This window comes from Equus asinus, chromosome 20 (genome assembly GCF_041296235.1).
Source record: "Equus asinus isolate D_3611 breed Donkey chromosome 20, EquAss-T2T_v2, whole genome shotgun sequence".
Taxonomy (NCBI): Eukaryota; Metazoa; Chordata; class Mammalia; order Perissodactyla; family Equidae; genus Equus; species Equus asinus.
The window spans coordinates 40,644,998-40,668,681 of NC_091809.1; the positions used below are offsets into that span (position 1 = coordinate 40,644,998).

Below are 23,684 nucleotides of genomic sequence, written 5' to 3' on the forward strand. Positions count from 1 at the left end.
ATCAACGGAAAATTCTTCCACCCTGGAACTATCGCTTTTTCCTTTGCCTGTTCTAGGCTAGGGAGCAATCAGAGGATAGGCAAAGGGAAGGTATTTTTTTTCTTCAAGTGAAAATGCTGTAACAGTAACATCGACAATGACTTCAAAAACTATGCATTTCTTGGGTCTGCCTGGTTACATTTAGTGGTTACATTTGCAGGCTCAGCTTGGGGGACCTGGGTTTGCAGGCCTGGATGCCTGTCGGGGAGCTGGCACCAATCTTTAAGTCACGCTGTGGAGGCATTCCGTATGAAATAGAGAAAGATTATCACAGATGTTAGCTGAGGGACAATCTTCCTCAAGCAAAAGATGAAGATTGGCAAGGGATATTAGCTCGGGGCCAATATTCCTCACAAAACAAAAACAAAAACCCTTTCTGTAATAGACTAAATCACAAAGGGCTTAGTGTGTATTACCCACTGCTAATAATACTGCGTGGTAGGCCCTGAACTTTATGGGCATTATATTATTGAATCTTCATCTCTAATTTGAGTCATATGTCCCCTAGATTGTATCCTCCCTACAGCATAGGGTGAAGAGGAGGAGGATCCAGGGCAATACCCACAGGATCCAAGTCTTCCAGTCATGTGTCACTTATGGGTTTGCCATCAAGATTATAAAACCAAGTTTTGGAGGGTAACAATGTAAGTAATTGAGATCTGTGCTCATTTTTCTGGAAGTGATCAGGTTTCCTATGTTTTCTTTATTTTGTTTTCCTATTAAATCTCAGGCTTTAAAAAGATGTCAAATTGCTGCTGAGAATCTGTACAGGGTAAAGAAAATACGATATGTATAGAAGACACAGCTTGATTTTGGTCTCTGCGATGTATTCATTCTGCCACATTTACTCACTCTGAGTTTGTTCTCTTTTTTATGAAATGAGCTAATGCCATACCTACCTCCCTGGGTTGTATTTAAAAATCCAATGGGTCTTAATGGATGTGAAAGTAATGGATATGTCTACACACACACACACACACGCATATATACCTATGTAATAAAGCACAATATAAGCAGAAATTCTATTTTATCATTATTTGACCCTAGAATTATGTTCTTTACATATACCAAGCTTAATTATGAGAGGGAATGATCCTTTTCTCTTGGTAGAAATTATGTCTAGCATTGTCTCTCTCAGCTATAATGTTTTTCTCTTGGCTGAAGTATCTGGGCAACAAGAGTCAGAAGCTGGAAAAGTGGGCAGAGTTCGTCACCTGATCCAGCTGGACTAAAGAGATTAGAACTAGATGTCTGCCACAGACCAGACAAGGCAGTTTGGTTGGAAGGAACTGAATCAGGAAACATACATAATGTGCCGGTTAGTGGAAAGATAATTATATGAAAAGTCTCTGAACCTGGCACTATGAACACAATTAAACTGATCTTTATAGCTATTAAAATATGAATGCATTTTATTTATCTGTTTATTCATATTTTGTTTAAAAACAATAAGTAATTTCATCTTTTCATATAAACTATTTAATAAACCCAATGATCAAACTTTTGAAAGAGAAACATATAATGCATTCTTTTAATCAACGTATGTTTATTGGGCTTCTACTATATGTAAGGCATTGTTCTAGACGTTGACATTATGGCAATAGCAAGACACAAAAATCTGTACCAACCTGGAGCTTACATTGCAAGGAAAAGAAATATTAAAAAAAAAACAAATAAACAAGAAAATAAGCAAAAGCAAAATCTGGTAGTGAAAGTGCTTAAAGAAAACAGGATAAGTAGTGTAACAGAGAATGAAGAGACTACCTTAGATTAGGAGTCTCCGTTCAAACATCTGTCCTTGTGCCTTAATGTTGCTTGCTAAGTATTCTCCAATATTCCTTCTCAAGTTTAGTCCAAGTTTAGTCAAGTCTGTGGTCATTCAGAATAAAAACATTTCCCAGCCTCCTTTAATTTAGATGTGACCTCATGACTAAGTTCTGGCCCATGGGATGCAAGGAATGTGTGCAACACAATATTGTACCCTTTCAAGGAGAAGAGAATGGTCTCCCCTACTCACTTTCCCCTCTTCCTACCTACTGGTGAGAATGCAGATATATTCTGAGCCATGTTGGACCATGAGGACTAGGGCAATAAGTGAAAGAATAGAGAAGCAACAAGCTAGAAGGATCCTAAATCCCTGAGTCTTTCATGAAGTAGAAATGCTATATTAGCACAGATTTTTACATGAGAAAGTAATGAATTTCTCTATGATTTGTAACAGCTATTTGGGCTTTGTGCCACACAAATTTTATCCTACCTAATACACCTGATTATGATCAATAAAAACAGTAAAGTTTTATCCCTGAGCTAACATTTATGCCAATCTTCCTCTATTTGGAAGATTGTAGCCACCACGGCACGATTTGACGAGCAGTATGTGAGTCTGTGCCAGAGATCTGAACCCAGGAACCCTGGGCCACTGAAGCAGAGTGTGTGAACTTAATCACTACACCACTGGGCCAGCCGCCAAAAGAGTAAACTTTTAAGAAAATTATCTTCTTCTGAATATGAAAAGCATATTTGCATAAAAGAGAGAGATCTGCGCATTATTAGAACAGTATCCAATTCACTTCAGCACCCATCAATGTAACACATATGCCCTCATTTATGCCAGTGTATGTTGGTCGTAGAATGCTGCTTATTTTCATCCAGTTCTGGGAGTCATTTCCTTTTCTGAAAAACAGTTATTTGTGTTATCACGTAGAATACTCAGCACTGGTTCAGAACAGGCTGTCAATAAGTTGTTTTGCTCATCCTCTCATTTCCTGCTGTTCTCTCTCTACATTTGTTCTCATGGAATTTTATCAAAGTCTCCTATTTGGTTTGTTCTCTCTCCTCTGATGTTTCCATAGCAATTCCTCTAAGACTTCCTACTGTTCTCATATTTCAGCCCTTTATGTGTTCCTAAAACTTACAAACCTTCAAGTAAATAAATGCCCCTAATGTATAAAATTGTTTGATTAATGAATAAATACGTATAAATACTCATGTTTATTTATACTGTTAAGCCTTGTGATTGCTATCCACTAAAGATATTGTAAGATAGATTTCAAAAAGATCAAATAAACGAATGCCCAGAAGAATACACCAGTCTTATAAGCTTTTATTACCAGACCTATTCATGGTAACAATTATAATTAATAGATATTTTGAAAATTATTTTATTGAGGTCATATTGGCTTATAACACTTTGTAAGTTTCAGGTGTACATTATTATATATCAGTTTCTGTATAGACTGCATCGAGTTCACCCCCAATAGTCTAGTTTTTATCCCTCACCATACATATGTGCCCCTTTACGACTTTCACACCCCGCCCACCCCGTCCCCCTCTGGTAACCACTAATTTGTCCTCCTTATCCATGTTTGTTTATCTTCTAAATATGAGTGAAATCTTATGGTGTTTGTCTTTCTCTGTGTGGCTTATTTCGCTTAGAATAATTCCTTCAAGGTCCATCCATATCGTTGCAAATGGCACAATTTTGTCTTTTTTATGACTGAGTAGTATTCCACAGTAAAAAAAATAGGCATCATGTTTATATGATCACCAGTAGCACGCACACTTTATGTTTGGAGAGAGAACATGAAAACCAGATTCAACAGAAACTTATCTTAGATGGATGGATACTAGATAGGATGGAGTAAAAAAAACATATCTAGCTAATATGTACTGAGTTCTTAGAAACCAGTGCTAAGTATTTTACATGTTAAGACAAACAGCTTTAATTTCAGACAGCAATAATGGCTGTCATCACAAAGCCACTTAGCTGTTTGTCAGAAATTCCTTAGAAGACGCTGATCATTGCTTAAAATTAACAGTTGTCATCAACTATAAGCAAATATACTTTGGGCAAACTAGAAGCATAAATAAGTGCAAAAGGAGATAGGCAAGGTGAAGCTCAGAGGTTTAAATCTCTGAGAACTAGTAAACAGCATACTTTGCTCATCCAGAGGGTCAAAAATTGTAGAGAAAACTAGGAATCAGGTTCTGATTTATTAGGATCAACTTGATTCTGCCATAGAATCAAGTCTGTGAGCTTTAGGTTCAAAGAGCTAGGGCTCAATTCCTATCTCTACTACTTAGTTGTATAATATTGGGATTACACAAAACAACTTCTCTGATGTTCTCATCATTTGTAAAAAGGACTAATAATACCTACCTTAAATGCATATTGTAAGAATTACCTAAAATAAGATTTTTTAAAGTCATCGCTCAGAAGTCTTTAAATGTTAGGTCCACTTTCCTTTTCTTGCATTGGCCTGGTTGAATCCAGAGATTCTGGAAAATTTTACTTTCATTCCATAGAGAACAGGCTATTATTATGAAAAGGACTCTGAGATTTCTTATATTTTTTTCTGACTCTATGAATATTAATTGTTTTGTTTCATTTTGGTTTGGTTTGTCACTGTAATTACTACTAGTTAAAACAAAACAAAGCCAACCAAATAGAAAAAAACAAAACAGAACAAAACAATCATCTTAAAATTAGGAAGGGAAGAGAAAAGAAAAGAAAGAAAGATTCTAACAATGAAGAGAAATCTATGTATCATCCGATTTCAATAAAAATCATAGGGGTAAGTAGCATGTTTCAGTAAGTTTATAAAGCATAATTTCATTTAATCCTTGAAATCTTCCTAAGGAATATTATTATAACTACATTTTACAAATGGCAATATTAAGGTTCAGAGAGGACCATTGACCTGCACAAGGACATACAGCTAATGAGAAAAAGACTTGTTTTTCACTCCCAGAATCTTCTGGCTCCAAAATGGTACTCTTTTCATTATGTTCTAATTTATTCTACAATGGTAAAAGGGAAGGGTATAGGTTGAAACAGGAAAAATGACAGATAATTAGGCCAAATCTCTGAGATCTATAGAGAATGAAAGGGGTCCATCAAATGTCTATCAAGAATAGAATAATAGGGTGGCCAGGGGGAATCCACAAGCTCTTTGATTACCAATTCTTTTAAAGATTATCTTGATTATTGTGTACTATTTTCTTACTCATAAACTCTCTCAACATCCAGCATTTAATTGCTCCCTATACTTAGAGGGCTCCTGCTCCTTGAGTCTTGGGATATATTATGGATCGGGCTCCCAAAGCACTAGAGATAATTTAAATTCCTACAAAGGTAGGACATATTTTTACCTATGTTAACTCTGAGAAAATCACCATAAGTGATAAGGTAGCCATCATATATACAGCATCCTCTCTGGTAATTCTGAATGAAAATGACCATTTGGGGTCTGCAGTTAGAGAAACCAAGTCGATTTCCATGGTACCTAGGAAAGAGAGAGTTTTGGCATGGAGACCCTAAGAACTCTATAGAATAAACTGAAAAGTAGGGGAAAAAACATTTGTTTTCCATAATTGAGCCATAACTGAGTCAGTCATGACTCTTGACAGTGCTCAGAGCACTCTGAGTCTGGGTATCGAGGATTGTTGTAAGAAGTCACAACTAAGGGCTTCTTTCTCATTTTATGTAATGACTAGAGTCATTGCCTCCATTCACTCTATCAAACAGCATAAGGGAATGCATTTATTTATTCTTTTTTGGTTTATTAAACATTAATTCAGCATCTGTCATGTTCCAGGCACCACACTTAAGTTGCTTAGGATTAAAAATATTAGAAACATTTTCATTTATCTTTCCTTCCCAAGTTCTCTAGCCCTCCCCTTACCCAATAGACTGATTCTATAAAATAAAGACCCAGAGAATATGGCAAAGACAGAAATCTCATAGCAGGTAGAAGCAGTAAAAAGATTGTAAATACTTATACCATATTTTTTTATTTCCATATAAATGTATCTGTGTATAAATGGATGATTGAAACAGTGTTCCCTCAAATGTTAAAAATGGGTAATCTAATTTTGAGCGATTTTTCCTTTCTTCGTTATATTTTTTCTGTGTCTCTTTCACGATTTTACAAAAAGATTGTAACACTTACTTTTTTAAAAAACCTATTTTCAAGAGAATAAAAAGGACATATAAGAATGGGATCAAGTGAGGCTAATTATCTGAACTACAGAGTTTTAAGGAAAAAAAATCCAGAGCAATTATTTAGGAGAAAGAACTGAGTGGTCATTTCTAAAGCTAATGCTATTATATTATTTATAAATTACCCCTAAACTAATTTCTAATAAAATGTTCTTTTCCCATAGATTGAGGTTCTATCATTCCCATCCTCATTTTGGCGCTATCATTTGTCAGTTCTACTCTTCTAGGTGTTTGCAGAAGATATCTGTGTAGGGGCCTTACCTGATCATTAGAACTGAAATCTGAGTCTCATTGTATGTTCAGGTATAGAAACTTAAAAAGCAAAAAATAAAATTCTGTTCTTATGTCATCAGATTAGGCTAAAGTAGGGCATTGAATATATACATTGATAGCAGTGTTTCTTTGAGCTAGTGATTATCCTTTCTTCTTTTTTTTTTCACCAAACATCTAAAAATTCTGTAGCCCATCGATCTTTCCTTATTTGTCCCCCCAAATGTTTTCTAACTCCCTCCAACCACTCTCCCCACTGTAGCTAGATTTGTTTCTTCATACCCCTCTCTTCCACAATACATTCAAAGGCAATGCCGCTAAAACACTCTTAGTTTTTTAAAGTTCCTAATATAGAGAACATATCCTTGAAAATGACCAACCAGACCCTGAGTAATCATTTTCTTTTCAGCCTCTCAAGCTTTATCTCACAACTCTTTTCCTCTGTTTCCTCAAGTTTATCAAATGTGCTGTGCTCTTTTGCAAAGCCTTTGCACATGCTATTGCCCCTGCCTAGAATGTTTTCTGTTCCCCTCCCTGTACTCTTACTCACTCTTCACATTTCAGCTGGGATAACATTTTCTCAGGGAAGTCCTCCCAGACCATCCAGGAAGACTACCTAGCCACACAAATTGTGATGTGAGTACATATTTACTGACATGAAAGAGGAACATGAGTGAACTAATTAGGGTACAAATACGATATCATTATAATTTTTAATCTGTTGAACTTTTCTTCTCAGCATCTACCACATTAAATAATTATATATATATATATATATGATTATTTGATTAATGCCTTTCTTCTGCTAGACTGTAAATTCCTTGAGGGCAGAGCTATGGTCTAGTTTCTCTTCACCAGAACATAGCAATTTGGGCACATCACAGTAGCTGCTAATAAATTTTTGAGGAAGGAATGGATGAACTCATTGAAGCTTCTAATTCATTCACGTCACTTTCTCTCCTCTTCTCAGCCTTTTCTTGTTTTACTTAGATTCTTATCTAGCTTAGATGTTTTGACCATTACTGTAAGTAGTTCAAAATTACTCAAATCCTTTCCTCCATTCTGTCTCCTTGCCCAGTCTTCAGGGAACCCATCTGCCTACTGCCTGCACCCATACTGCTAGGCTTTCTTAGAGAAAAATCACAAGCCAGGCAGTTTAGCAACACCATAAATTCATTATCACTACCTTAAGTGTTTACTAGCTATCCTGTTACTCTTCTTTATTGGAATTCCATTCATGCCCTATTGGAATGACTGTCGATATGGGGTTGGTGCCTAAGAATTTTAGTCTAGTCTTGAGTTCTGCCTAATGAAGAATCAAAATGGGATTCACTAGCAAAGCAAGGACTAAAAGATCAGCAATATTTTAATATCTCCCATCATGAAATTCTCTGCTAAACTTAGTGGAAAATGTGGCTTAAATTGAGTCCAGGGGGAGACTCTTCCTCAGGAGCCACCTGATTTATCTGCCCAGTCACAGCAGGGAAAGCTGAAACCAGGAGAGAAGGAGAATGGCTTTCTTCTCCGACTAGTGAGCCTTATTCCTCACCCTCTCTCTGTCTCATACCGAGAACCTAGACCAAGTACATCATTCTATCATTTAGTTTTCTATATGAACTTTCTATCAAGCATGGTGCTTATGCATTTCAAACCTTTTTGAATAAATATTAGTCTTTAATAAATTAAATTTCCTAAAAGGTGAAATGCTTTGTTGTATGATCACTTCTTTAATGTGCCCTTCATCTGTTGAAGAAAATAAAAATCCTTAATACATGGTTTGCTGAGTAAAATGTAAATTAAACACTAACTTAAAAAATTATATTTTATTAATTATAAATATTTTCTATATTCAAGACAGATCTAGAATCTACATTTAACCCAACTTGGGTACAAAGGTTTAGTTATGCAAGGTGAAGAAGTTCTAGAAATCTAACGTATAGCATGTTAGCTACAGTTAACAATACGATACTGTATTGAATATTTGAAATTTGCTGAGAGGGTGGGCTTTAAGTGTTTTACCACAACAACCAAAAAAGATTACTGTGAGATGATGGATATGTTAACCAGCCTGATTGTGGCGATCTTTCCAACATGTATACACATATCAAAACATCAAGTTATACACATTAAACATATACAATTTTTATTTGTCAATTATACCTCAGTAAAGCTGTTGAAAACAGACGATGGGGGCTGGCTTCACGGCCAAGTGGCTAAAGTTCTGTGTGCTCTGCTTTGGTGGCTGGGTTTGCAGACAGGTTTGTGGATCTACTCAACTCATCAACCGTGCTGTGAAGGCATCCCACATACAAAGCAGAGGAAGACCACCGCAGATGTTAGCTCAGGGCTAATTTTCCTCAAGCGAAAAAAATAGAGGAGGATTGGCAATGGATTTTAGCTCAGGGTGAATCTTCCCCACAAATAAATAAATAAGTAACAGAAGGATGGATGAAAGCTGCCTTTACGGGTTCAGCTTCAAGGTCAAGAATTAACGGTTCAGTTGTCTGTTGCTATATAAAATGCAATCATAAAACTTAGTGGCTTAAAATAACAATTTATTTTTATAAAAAACAAATTGAAGCTTTGCCTAAAAAATACAGATAAAATACAATTTACCATTATGCTTTTCTTGTGTGTGATAAGTCTGGAACATCTTTACACTTTCTGGAGGAAATTAAACACGAAAATAAGAAAACTTTCTGAGTTATTTTGTCAGTCTGTCCTATTGTGGTCTGATCACTCTTTGTTCTGTAAGAAGTATCATCACTGGAAACATCTGACCTTTTGAGAATGTAGATTTGTGTTTACACTGTGACCATGATATTAGTTTTGCACATGCCACCTGATTCTAAAATGTCCGGTTGGACATCTAAAAGAATCCATGTCATTTTCACCTGAATAAATTTTTACCAGACCAAGGTAAATTTAATAGTATTTTATTTCCTTGTGAGAAGTGTATTTATCATCTTATTTGGCTGTACAAACTATTTTTCAAGTCAGTCGTCATGCTTAAAAACATTAAAAGTAATCAGGGATGACTAGGATGGTAGAATCAATAACTTTTATAATCTTTTATCATTAGTTAATGGTGCAACAGAAACATTACTTCTAATTTTTAAGTCATAATTCCAGATATATTTGGAATAGTATAACTCCTTAGATACTGAAACTTGATGATCAGAAACTTTATGTCCAAAAGTCCTAAAGAAGAGGCCAAATCCCATTTCCTTTCAGAGTAGCTTCATAATTTGGGGCTAGTTATTTAAATTCTTTGATCCTAATTTTCCTCATCTGTGAAAGACTTCATCAGTGTTCTTTGAGGTTTAAATAAGACTGTAACACCCTCTTTTCCTCTCAGATAGAGTCTAAGTTTTTTGAGCAGAGGGACTCTCTCGAACTTTCTGGCTCTCCTGGCAAATAATTAATGTCCTGTCTGACATAACTGGTACTCAGTATTAGCTGGAATAAATGAATCTATGTATGCATAAATAAGCAAATGAATGAATGTATTCAATAAGGAATTTGGTAATCCACTTTCCTCAAATACTTATTGAGTATGCAAGGCATTTAACTCAGAAGCTTGAACAGATACCAAGTAGTCTAGGACAGATACTTCAAGTGATAGCTTAAAATTCCTTTTGACCTCTCTGCATATTTCTTCCCCCATTCTCCTGGCAATGGGCCTTTCCCCTTTGAAGAATTGCCCATCTCCATTCAACTGTCCCCGAACCCTGGCCACAGAGGTAAACATGTGACCCAGTCAAGGAAACCAGATTTGGATCTTGATCTGGGGTACACAGAAGCCATAGGCAGCTGAGGCTGAATCATGTGATGGCAGCGCCCTGAGGCTGCTCCATACGTTCTTACTGCTGAGACACCTGGACCTGCCCTAGTTCCCACTCTTCAATGAGCCTAGATTTTCATACATTTATTTAATTCTCTCAACTACCCCAGTTACTGTCCCTTGCAATAAGTCAATCACATTGGTACAATGTGGTAAAATAACGTAATTTATTCATAAAACAACACATAAATATGAAAAAGCATTAAATATGAAACTATACATATAAACACATATGATAAGCGTGCCAAAGCAATTATTATACCACTGAAGTATATTTTATAAAGGAAATCACAAAAGTTTTAATCTTTAATCAGTTTCCTTCTCCCTCTCATTTCTAAGGTGTAATTATACCCAGTAGTTAATCACTCCCTGGCTCAGTAAGAGCCCTGACTTAGGGGATTAATACCCAAAGGGAAACCAAGGTTATTTAAAATCTCCTGTGTTTGGAAATTATTGCACTTCTTGGAGTTGGAAAGGAAATTACTGTAAGGGAGCTTAAGCACATTTAGATTTGTGACACTCTATTTGAAAGTGACTGAAAAAGAGAAGAATTCAAGATATTTCCCTGCAGAGTTCAGGCTGGTAATATTTAGGCAGGGGAGGACTCCTTCCTTCTGCTGGATTAGGAAAGGAAAACAACATTCAAAGCACCAGCAAGTGATGTTCCCTTTTTGCCATGTAAGCACCCAAATTTTGTCTTTCACTTTTATTTTATTTTGGCTCTCATTCCATCCTCTCACAATTAAAAAAATAAAAAGAGATAGATAGGGTTTTAGGCAATAGAACTGATAGATTGATCTATAATTTACAGATCTGACTGTGTCGGAAAATTTTTAAAAAGTAGAAAAAGAAATCAAAATTTTTCAAAATATGGAAATTAGAAATGAGTCTCTACGACTCCTACCCATGTGAATTTATAATAAAATTGGGCAATTGCTTAAGTTGGATCTGCTTAAACTATTACAGATTTTGGAGTCAGAAAGGGGACTATCAGGTACTCATTGTACAAATTCAGGAAAATGGAGACTACCTGTTAGTCACATGTAGTAAAATCCAGAGCTTATGGGACCTGTTAATGTAACTTTTTGTTCATTAAAAGCTATCGAAGACCCTTCTTTTGGCTACTTTGTCAATGCTGACCAGCATACCAAGGAAGGCGAAGTGGAAAAGATTCTGTATCTTTTCTAAGCATGGCTTCTATGATCCTAAATGATTTTTGGAGAGTTACTTTAACCAAATTGTCTTAGATGAATATAAGAAACTTGGATGGAAACTTATTTGTTACAAAAACATTGAGTCTTTATATTTATCCATTTAGAATCACAAAGTATATTAAGAATTAATGCGATTTAGTAATGTATATGATGAATGGAAGCTAGGAGGTTGGTCATGTAAGGCCTCTTGGTGATATTGTAAAAAGGATCATTTGTAAATAGAAACTGCACTGCAGAGAGACATCCAGTATGGAGAGAAGCAGGCAAATCAAGACAATTCTAACAGGAAGCACCACTCTCTAAAAATCTAGATCATTTCATCCTTTTCCATTTCACCAGTTCAAACACATGTAATTTGCATACTAAATTTAACCACAAATTTCTTTTCACAGACACACACAAGTTGATTCTTCCATAAAAATGAGAAATCACACAATGGTGACTGAATTCATCCTGCTGGGAATCCCTGAGACAGAGGGCCTAGAGACGGTGCTTTTTCTCCTGTTTTTATCATTATATTTATGTACTCTCTTGGGAAATGTGCTCATCCTTACAGCTATCATCTCGTCCTCTCGGCTTCACACTCCCATGTATTTTTTCTTGGGAAATCTCTCCGCGTTTGACCTGGGTTTCTCTTCAACAACTGTTCCCAAGATGCTGTTATACCTTTCAGGGCAGAGTCAAGGTATCTCTTTACAGGGCTGTGTGTCCCAGCTCTTCTTCTACCATTTCCTGGGCTGTACTGAGGGTTTTCTGTACACAGTCATGGCTTATGACCGCTTTGTTGCCATATGCTACCCTTTGAGATACATGGTCATAATGAACCACAAGGTCTGCTTCATCTTGGCCACAGGGACCTGGATAGGTGGCTGTGTCCATGCCATTACCCTAACCTCCCTCACCTTCCAATTGTCCTACTGTGGCTCTAATGAGGTGGGCTATTACTTCTGTGACATACCTGCAATCTTACCTCTAGCCTGTGGTGATACATCTCTAGCTCAGAGGGTGGGTTTTACAAATGTTGGTCTTTTGTCTCTCATTTGCTTTTTTCTCATCCTTGTTTCTTATGCTAGAATTGGGATCTCCATATCAAAAATTCGCTCAGCAGAGGGCAGGCAACGAGCATTCTCCACCTGCAGTGCACACATCACTGCAATTCTTTGTGCTTATGGGCCAGTGATCATCATCTATCTACAGCCCAATCCGAGTGCCTTGCTTGGTGCTACAGTTCAGGTATTCAATAATCTTGTAACCCCCATGTTGAACCCACTGATCTATAGCCTGAGGAACAAGGATGTAAAATCAGCCCTGAGGAATGTATTTCCTAAAAGAGGTTTGGCTCTGAAAAATAAGTGAGAAACTCTAAAACTTTGCTGGACAAAGTTTGTTTCTCCATTTCTTAGGACAAATTCTCATCTGCAGCTTCCACGACATGTTGAAATTAAATGTACTCTGAATAAATATACCACTTAAACTTGCTAACTTTTAAAATATATGTCTGTTTTCATATTTCCCTGTTTCATAATAAAATCTAATTAATGGAGTCATTTAGCAGATATTGAACTGATTCTTACACTGCATGGATGCTCTCCCAGCAGCATCATTCTCCACAAAGCATTTCTTAGTTCTTTAAATCTTCCAAAGAGTTAAGAGAACTTATTTTCTTTCTCATAATCTCAGTTAAAAGTGCATTCATGTGCCAGCCCTGGTGGCACAGCAGTTACCTTCACGCACCCTACTTCGATGGCCCCTGATTCACTGGTTTGGATTCTGGGCACAGACCTAGCACCATTTATCAAGCCATGCTGTGGCAGGTGTCCCACATATAAAATAGTGGAAGATGGGCACAGATGTTAGCTCAGGGCTAATCTTCCTTGAACAAAAAAACAAACAAACAAGAAAATTCATTCATATGTGTCTAGAGTGAAGAGAGAATGGAAAAAAATTTCGAGAGAGCCTAGCTTAGTACAGAATAGAATAACTCAATATCCTTTTTTCTCGTAGAGTATAATCTCCAATTTTCTGCCAATAAGCACCAAAACTCAAATTCATTCAAGTAATATTTAAAGTAAGATCTTTTTAGTGAAGTCTAATGGGATTTAAAGATTTTTCTAGTGTGCACATTCCTTTGGTATCTGGATATTCTTTCTGTATTATTAGAGTCCTGGAAGGCTACGAACTTGAATCATTTCCCATTATCCCCTAAAAGAATCAGCATTAGTTTTGTAAAATATAGTAAAAAACAGACAAACCAAAAAAGCCCAATCTAGTTTAAATATGCTACTACATGTTTTTCCCAAACAAGGAATATTAGTTTATCCCTATGTGTTACAGAAAACCCAAGTTAGAATTTTCATTTAAATTCATGTAGCGATAAACTTGCTTCTCCATTGAAAAGAATATGTTTCTTTTTTTCTCATAGTAAGATTTATAAAATTTGTTTTGACTTCTCTAATCTCTGTGATCCGTAATGCTAAGGAAAGCAAATAGGTACATTTTATTTATAGATACTATGTGAACTTAATATATTCTCATTCTTGTTTTCCTAAGTTTGTTTTCTCTTTTTATATTTTACCTACCAGTTCTTTATGGCTTTTCTTGTAGCCCACATTAAGTCATTTTTGGAAATAACCAGAGAATTAATAATACACTAAACAAAAAACCCCCCAAAATAATAATAAATATCTACTTTAGAAGTGAAACAGTATTTTTCATAATAGAATTATTATTTTCTTGCTTCTCTTCCCTTCAGTTCCTGCCTAACATCTCAGATGATTAAAAATAAGTTTCCTAGGTAGAAACTATAACCATCACACTGAGTGTGGAGTGAGCCATTAGGAAATATTAAATGAGCTCCAGTGACAGGAAATGTCAATCACCAGTGCTTTGTGATTTGCTGTATAAGAATCTGTAATGTGAGACCCTGTAATTGTACCTTACAAGTAATTAGGTAGTCACTGTGGCTAGAAATCAAAAGGACACTAATCCGATTTCAGGTAACTGTAACTGTGGGCCCTCCAGTGCCAGTTCAACTGATCTCAGCTCTTATCAACAGAGGGATTAAGACTTGTCTTTCAGAAAATCTGCAAAGTCATGTAGCCAGGGCATGCACAGAAGAAATCCTGACCTGAAATTACCACAGAACCAAAGATCTTCATAACTAAAGGACATATCCCCACATAACCAAAGGACCAGGACATGACCGGAACTTAAAAGTCAGACTCTTATCAAAAAGAGAGGGGTCTCTCATTCAGGAAAATCCAGGGTTAAAATTCCTTCCATACCTCATCACAAATGTTTAGCACCCTCTCATAAAAGTTTAAAATCTCATCATAAATGTTTAGAGCCCTGTCATAAATGTTTAAAACCTTGCCATAAATGCTCGAAGTCCACCAATCAAAACCTGTACCACTAGCATTTCCGTGTTTGCCAGCCTGTTCTCCCTAACTTCTTAAATTTTGCCCCAAATCCTGAATCAGGGAGGCAGATCTGAGGGCACACGCCACCTGTCACCCTGCAGATCGATCTAGCTGATTAAAATAGAATAAAGCCGATTTCTCCCCCAAAAGCTGATGTTGTAATTAGTTAGGTGTTCGTATGCACTGGGCAGGAGAACCACAACCTTGTGAGGTAACACAACGTTAGTTACGCTGAAGTTACAGCCTTCAGATAGGCAACAATTGAACTGAAATATTAAACAGCAAATGTTAAAAGATAAAATGTAATAGCTCAATTTTCTGTATCTCTTTACTATAAACATCAAAAAAATAGCTTCCATTATAGCAATGTTTTTATCATTTTAAACGTTCTGTTACCCAAAAAACACAATAGTCATTGTTATTCTTTAAGCCCTATCATGATGTCGTCAGCTGCATTCATACACATTAACCTCTTTCTTCCTCTAAACTCCAAGGATTCATATTAATTGCTTTCCATCTTCCTAAATGTAAACACTCATTTTTTTTCTTCCTTAAACTCCCCGTTTGGCATGCGAATGTTGAAATAGGCATATGCTTTACAACTCCCACTCTTCTGTTCTTTAAACACACTCAGACACACACACACTTTTTGTTTTCTGCGTTTTATCACATGTCACTACAAAGAAACAAGTGGCAATACTAAAAAATAATATGCACTTGTAAAAGTAAAATGATTTAGAAAGTCTCTTTGAATTTTACCCTAACAATTTTCCTCTAATGTGTATTAAAATGTAATTCCAACTAGTCCTGTCCTCCTTCTGTCCTCCAATTTCTTCACTTTCCACAGAAGCGAAGAGTTTATAGGCTAAGAGCCTGGATTGAGAAATGTGTTTAGTCAATGGCAGAATCAAAAGTAGAAACCAGAGCTTCTGATTTGCAGATCACTTCTTTTTCTGCTTCACAAACTTATAAACGCAACTGAGAAATTTACAGATGATCTTGATGCTACATAACTTTGCTTAATTTCCAGACAAGTCATCATAACCATAAAAATACTAAATAAACAAGAATTAATCATTTTGTTGCAAGAGGGCATTTTTATTGAATCTGAACTTTCATTTCTCCTAACATAAAACATATAACAGCTTTTAAACATAAAAAATCTAATACAAAATAAATAATTTTTAACCTTTATGTTCTCATGAAGCACCCCTAGAAACTTCATCAAATTACTTTTTAAATTTAGACACAATTTCAGACTTACAGAAAAGTTGGAAAAGTAGTACAAAGAATCCATGTATACCCTTTACTCAGATTCCAAAAATGTTATTATATTTGCTTTATTCCCTCTTATATATATATATACACATACAAACACACTCACTTTTTTTTCTAAACCACAATAAGTTGTATATGTGATAAGTTGCAGACATAATGTCCTCTTTCCCCTCACACCTTACTTGGAGTGTGTTTTCTTAAAACAAGAATACCTCCTTATACAACTATAATATAGTTATCAAAACCAGGAAATTAACATTGATACACCTCTTTATGTAATCTACAGACATTCTTTATATTTTACCAACTATTCCAATAATATCCTTTATAGCAAAAAGAAAAAAGAAAAAGAAAATTTCCAGAGTCATGGATTGCATAAAGTTATTTCTCTTTGGTTTCCTTTCATCTAAAATATTTCTTCAGTCATGTATTCCATTGTATTCCAGGACATTAATGTTATCAAAGATTTTAAGCTTGATATTTTGTAGGACATCCATCAATTTTAGTTTGTCTGATGTTTCCTTCCTATTAGATTCAGATTATGCATTTTGGGCAGGACTGACTCAGAAATGATGTTGTGTTCTTTCCAATACATCGTATCAGGAGGCAAGTGTTGTGCTTTTGTCCCATTACTAGTGAGGTTAATGCTGATCATTCTTTTAAGGTGGTAGCTGCCAGATTAATCAAGTGCTAATTATTACTTCAATTTCCTCATAAATAGTGATCTTTTTTAGAGAGAGAAGTACTTTGAAATTATATAAATATCCTGTTACTCCTCAAATTTTTACCCGTTAGTTTTAGCATACATGGATGATTCTTGCCTGAATCAATTATTGTATGATATTTGCCAAATAATGACTTTCCAATTTATCATTCCTACTATATTTATTAATTAGCTTTCTACTGTAAGGAAGAGTTTTCCCTTTTGCCCTATTTATTTATATCAAAATGACATTCTAAGAGTGGGTTAAGCATATGATACCTATCTTCTTGAGAATATGATAAAGGCTGTCAGCTGCAATCATGGGATGAGATGATCATATTAAGACTTTATCTCCTTGGGGAGGAGATGTGAAAGATATCAAAACAAGATTTTTCCACCTGACTAGATGCCTTCTAAGTTCCCTTCCAACTCTGACATACTAATTCTGTCATTCTGTATTACTGTGGATCATTTTATCTGGTTGGGGAAATGGGATTATGGATAGAGGGAAGAATAATGGGACTGAAAATAATAATAATAATGGGACTGAAAAACATGTTTTCTTGGAATGAAATCCTTGCTAAATTATCCAACAAATGAAAACAATTTTTCTTTCACTTTCTTAGTGCCTGCTAGTTGCAAATATAGATATGAAACACTAGGCAATGACATCAGTCAACCAAAAAACAGAATTTATTATTCTGAAGATATAGAAGACAAGTGGCACAATCATGATATATTACAGAGACACCAGCAACATTTCTCAAGACAGAAGATACAATATTCTTGGACTTAAATTTTACCATTGAACCCAGGGCTGTTAATGATAATATAGGAATGAGTGAGTTTACCTCTAGAAACATCATTGAGTCCCTTCAGACTCAGACTAATGGACATTAGAACATAAGATTAGACTATCCCTGTGTATATATATGCTGCCAACTGCCTCAACCTGGGACAGAAATACCTCATAATTCTCGGTATTACAGGAATACACAGCAGAATTATAGGGCGGAGGACACAGTAAATTCAGTCCATCACAAAATCCTCAACCATTGCTCTGAGATGCTGCAGTCCATGGACTCTCCTGTGAATACATTCCTGAACTAGGTGCTGCAGAATTAGGAAAGGAAACCATTTCCCAGAATTCTTAGGGGATCAAATTAAGAATTCCATCGTCCATTTCACTCAACACTTAGTCTCACATTACACTCTTCCAGCACCTGGTACTGTTTTGGAATTTCACATTTTCTACAACACAAAATTGTCCTCTCCTCTACTAGCCAGAAACCCTGAAGCCAAATCACCTAGGCCCAGAAGACTTCTTTGTCCATTAACATATCAATATGAAATCTTCATAGTTTTCCTTAAACTATCACCTGTGAGCACATGATTTGAAATAACTTTGCCTAAAACTCATTTAAGTGGGCAAGAAACAGTGAAATGGCAAACTCCTAACAGTTTTGGAACATATGTAGGAGATGAGCACTGAGTAGTGTGGGATCCAGTGTTGTGCAATCAAACATAGAGCAAATCACCTTTGTAGAGTGAGGGAAAGTTTGGCTGAGGAGAATGCAAGGCCATAAACATTGCTTACAGAGTTATGAATGTGGAGTACCTTGATTGTAAAATGAGTTAGAATGACTACACAGTCATGCAAAGCATAATGATGTTTCAGTCAATGAAGTACTGGATATACAATGGTGGTCCCATAAGATTCGTACCACATAGCCTAGGTATGCAGTAGGCTATACCATCTAGGTTTGTGTAAATACACTCTGTGATGTTCACACAATGACAAAATTGCCTGACGACACATTTCTCAGCACATATCCCCATAGTTAAGTGATGCATGACTGTACTGCATTCATAATTGCTGTGACAGAAAGCAAGGCTCAAATGAAATGGAAATTAATGTTAAGCATGTGTTGGATTATGTATTATTAGTCAACACATATTTCTTGATCACATATTATGTACAATAGTTAGGATCAGTAAAATAGTTAGGAAGTGAATAAAATGAACATGGACACTAAATTTAAGAAACTTACATCAATTGAAGGACATCTTAAGTAAAACCAGAAGACTATGTTGTCACCAGTGTAAATTTCTGAATATTGCTAAAACCAAGAATATCTCAAATTCCCCCACCAAGGAGAACTATTTATATGTGAATCCTTTCCCTAATGGAAGCCTAATGCCATAATAAACCTCTCAAAAGAATATTTCTCACGATTTAATTTTAAATCCAAATTCAGAGTTTATGGGCTCCAAGCAACCTGCACAGACCGACTGGCATCCCGATAGGGGTGACATCAAGATTTTCTCCTTTCTCTCACATTTCTGTGTCTATGCTCCTACCCTCCAGAACCACTAGGTCTCTCACATAGTTTTTGGTTGTAATAGCAATTGGGTTGAAATTAAATCATGTACTGTGTCCTGAAAATATTCTTTTGCTTGGGATATTGGTATATGGCTGGGCTTTGTTTTAGTTTTTAATATTTTAGGCATTGGGCTGATTTTGTGAAAATGATCTATTACCACTTGAGAAAGTGGACACTAATTAAGAGCTTTTGTGTTGGAGCAATACAAACTGGAAGTACTGCAGGAGCCTCATCCCATTGCAAGGAGAGAGACCAGAAATGAGCCACGGCAGAAGGAACCATGACCCCAAATAAGGCGCCTCAGTCTTAGAACAAGAAGGATATGAAATTGTGGAAGGAAGAAGTGTGGAATCTTAATTCTTTGGACTTTAACGTTCAACAAAAGGGTATTTCATATTTATATTTTAATTTCTTTCTGAAATTCAGATTTCAGAAGATTCATATTCAGAATTAATATTCATATGCAGTTTAATTTTGTTGGCATTATATTATTTGGCATATTTTAACACTGTTCATGTTCATTTTGCGGGTTCTTCTGTTGAATTATATTGAAAAACATGTCTTGACATAATTCATGATGAGAAATAGATTAGAGAATGCATTTTTGGCTGAGAGTACCGTGTATCCTTGATATTAAATCAATTTATGTTCTGTTCTGAAGAGAGAGCAGCAGGATAGTTTGTTGGATGATCCAGGCAGCTCTCCCTGGGTTGCTTGGCAACCAGTTGGCTGAAGTCAGGGTCCTGCTTCCCCAGAGCAGAAGGGGGAGGGCAGATCAAGATGCTGCTGGTTCCAAGGTTTTAGAAGGAGAAAGAAAGGGCATTCTCTTTCATTCTTAATCCAGCTTTATTAGTAAAAGAACTGACATTTTATTTTGACCCTTGATTGAATCCTTATGTTACTCATCAGTTTTTAGTACTCATAGATGAGGAAATTGGCAGAAAGATGATTGATTAGGATCCTTCAATATACGTTGTTACGTTATTCTATCCTCTGTTATGATACTTCACACAACCCAACCTGCTTGTAGATGAATGGATGTACTTATGAAATATAGTTAAATAACGTAGTTTAAAGTTTTTCCTAACCTCAGCCTAATATGTATCAAGAAGCACCATAAATACTCTCCAACTGAATGGCAAGCTAAGCTTTATACTGAACACACAACAAAGAGAGTAATTCTCTATCGATCATCAGAGCCTTTTTACATAATTAAGATACTACACAAGAGAAATTATTATCTCCCTTCATCCCTTCAGTATTTTGAGCAATGACATTGCAACGTATTCAAATGCCCAAGTCAGAAATAAAGAGCAGACTATTACATTTTCACTCTCTCACTCTACAGATTGCCCATTAAATCCTACTACTCTATTTGTTAATTATTTTTCCTTTATTTATCATCCACTCTCCTTCCTAATTGTCACCACCTCTTTTCACACCCTGATCTCACCCAGTTGGCCTCCTAAAGAGAATCCCAGCCACTACTCCAGTCTCAGTCCAGCCTCCTGTCCACACTGATTTATGTTACCCTTTAGAACACCATCTGATCTCCACAGTCTGTGGTATGAAGTAGAAACTTTATAGCATATCACACAAGGCCCTTCACAGGCTGACTCCTGCAGGCATTTCTAGTCACATGCCCATGTTTGAAGCTGAGCTCTGGTTTTCTCAAACACGCTGTGCTGTGAGTCCAGGAATGTTTGATAAACCACTACTAAATTCTTCAGTCTAGACTCCTCTCAAATAGTGTCTCTTCCACGACAGTGACTTGGAGAAGCTTTTCTCCTCTGTGTTTCTCTAGTTGTATGCACTTTTACTGATGGACTTCCTTCAGTGGAACACTTTAGAGACAGTAAGAAATACAGACTTCAGTTGATTTTCCAGAAACACTACTTACTTGCTGTGTGACATTGAGCCTCTTAAACTTCCTGGGCATTAGTTTCTTCCACTTCAGTCCTAAATAATAACACTTCCTTCATGTAGATTTTGGCAGGATTAGATAATATTCATTAAGCACCCATGATAATCCTTGTGCATAAAGATAAAACAGTAATTTGTAATCATTTTTTCCCCTTCCCTGTCATTCCCATCTAGGTTGTAAAGGTTCTTTGATGGAATTGTAAATCTTAAACACTTAGAACAATGCCTTCAAATAAGGGATAGTCAATAAGAGTTCAGTGAGCAATGAAATGTGTCATTAATAAATACATATGTACAGTGTCAATTAACATTATTAACTATCATGTTCAAAGAATTAATTTCTGTACATTCAGAAATACAAAGTAACTTAAAATTAGCCTCAGAGAAACAAGAAAGAATCATGTAAAATAATCATAAATATCATATTATGACACACACCAAGTAAATTGTTCTGATCAGAACAGTCATGGTCTCCAATTAAAACTGATTTTACAAGGAAATCATTATTAGTTTTCATCCCAGAACTAAGAATTCTACTGTTACAAAAGCCTACATTAAGAACTACTTATCAAGTCTTTCCATAATACGAATTATGACTGTAGAGAAAAAAAATTTTAAAGGAAGATTAAGACCAAGTTTATTTACATTCTCATGCACTTCGAGAGATATGTTTCTGTCTAAGCAAAAGTAAGTAGAAACTGGGATGTCTATCAAAATCTGAATGAGATGTTTTGTGAGAGGCTTTTCTGTTTTGCGGATTCTAATAACGTCACTTTCTCACCATCACATTTTATTTGAGATAGTGTTCTTGTCTCCTCCATCATCTTTGATGCTCCCATGTAATGATGAATCTAGTGGCAGGATATGATGAGTGTCTTGTCCTTAGGCGAGTATTTCTTTTACTACTCTCAGAGAAAGGTCTACGGCTTTAATGAAATCAGATAAGCACAGAGATTAGATGCCTAGTGTGGAGGCAGAAGCTAACGGGCAGGGACTGTGCTAGTCCAGGATGGTGAAGGGAGGGAAAACTGTGAAGAATGCTTTTCATTGGTTTTATGAAGAGTTATAAGATGAAACATGTGGAAAAAAATGAATGTAAGACTCTATTCAAAGAGTTTCCTTGGGGAAAGTACTAATGAGGATTACCTGAAACTAGAAACTTCAATTTAGAGATAGATACTGTAAAGAACAGCCTGCCAATCCAAAATGTAATTTAACAACACTCTGAACGGCCTTTCTACCTCTTCTATCTAAAAGTTGTTTATTTAGAAGGATCTTTATATTAAGAAAAACTTTTCTTTCATTGATATCTTTCTGTTGACTCTTCTCTAAACTGCAAAGCCACACATCGATGTCTGAGCTTATCCTACCGAGAATTGCTAAGGGCTGGCAACTGTATTTTATTATCCTAGTCTTATCTTTAATTATGTATTAGTTATTTTATTATCCTGCTCTTATCTATTAATTATGTATCCTCTTGGGGAATGTTGTATTTGAAGTTATTGCTTGTTTCTTTGGAACTTCAAACACCATGTACTTTTTTTTTTTTTGGCTTGAAAAAGTCTCTATGTTTGACATGAGTTTGTCTTCAAAGATTGCTTTACCTTTCAAACAAAGACAGGTCATTTATTATGAGGGTTCTGCTGCCCACATTATTCTCATATACTGAGATTTTCCTGTACACAGTGATTCAGTGCCACCAGTTTGCTGCCATTGCTTTTCTATCACAATGTATGATCACCATGAAGCACGCGTTGTAAATACTGCTTGTCAGAAGGATCTGGGCAGAAGGCAGGTTACGTGTCAATCTCCTGACTCTTCACCTACAGTTACCATAATCCAGTGCCAAAGAAGTGGGCTATCATTGCTGGAACATTCCTGACTTTAACCTGTGCCCTAAGCAAACACATACCAAGCCCAAAGGGTAGGTTCTCCTAATGTTGGCCTTTTTTTCTCTCTTCTTTTTCCATAATTCTTATATTTGCAATGGAATTGCCATACCAAAAGTTCTCCCAGTAGAGGGCATTCGTGGACATCCTGGTCTTTGTCAACATTGGAGTTCAGGCCTCAGGCTACTTTCTCCTGATAGTGCTGTCCTCCGTGTCCATTGTCTGTTCCATCCTGAAGACCCACACCTCAGAGGGGACACAAAGCCTTTCAGACCCATGCCTCCCATTGCATTGAAGTCCTTTGTTTCTTTGGCCATGGTATTTTCATTTACTTGAGGCCAGGCTCCAAAGATGCAGTGGATGGAGTTGTGGCAGTTTTCTCTACTGTGCTGACACCCCTTATAAACTCTGTGGTATACACCCTGAGGAACAAGGAAGTGAAGAAAGCTCTGCTCAAGCTGAAAAGTGAGTCAGTGTTCACTCAGAGTAAATAACCAAGAAAGGCCAGATATGACTAGCTCCTCTTTTTATTTATAATTAAATTAAACCACCAACATGAATATTATAGTTTTAAAGAACATTTCAATTACACAATCTTAACTTTTTAATGAAAATTTAATGAACTTTTCATATTTTTCCTGTGTGATACTTGTCAGATCCCAGTTTAAGTAACCATTTAGTGGTGATAAGCAAAGAGGAATGATAATGGCCTATTCCTAT

General features: G+C 36.1%; 1 pseudogene; it reads left to right on the forward strand.

Annotated features, from left to right (window-relative positions):
- The first annotated feature begins 11,788 nt into the window (after window positions 1–11,788).
- LOC106827982 (putative olfactory receptor 10D4) lies at window positions 11,789–23,458 on the forward strand (annotated as a pseudogene).
- Window positions 23,459–23,684: the final 226 nt, after the last annotated feature.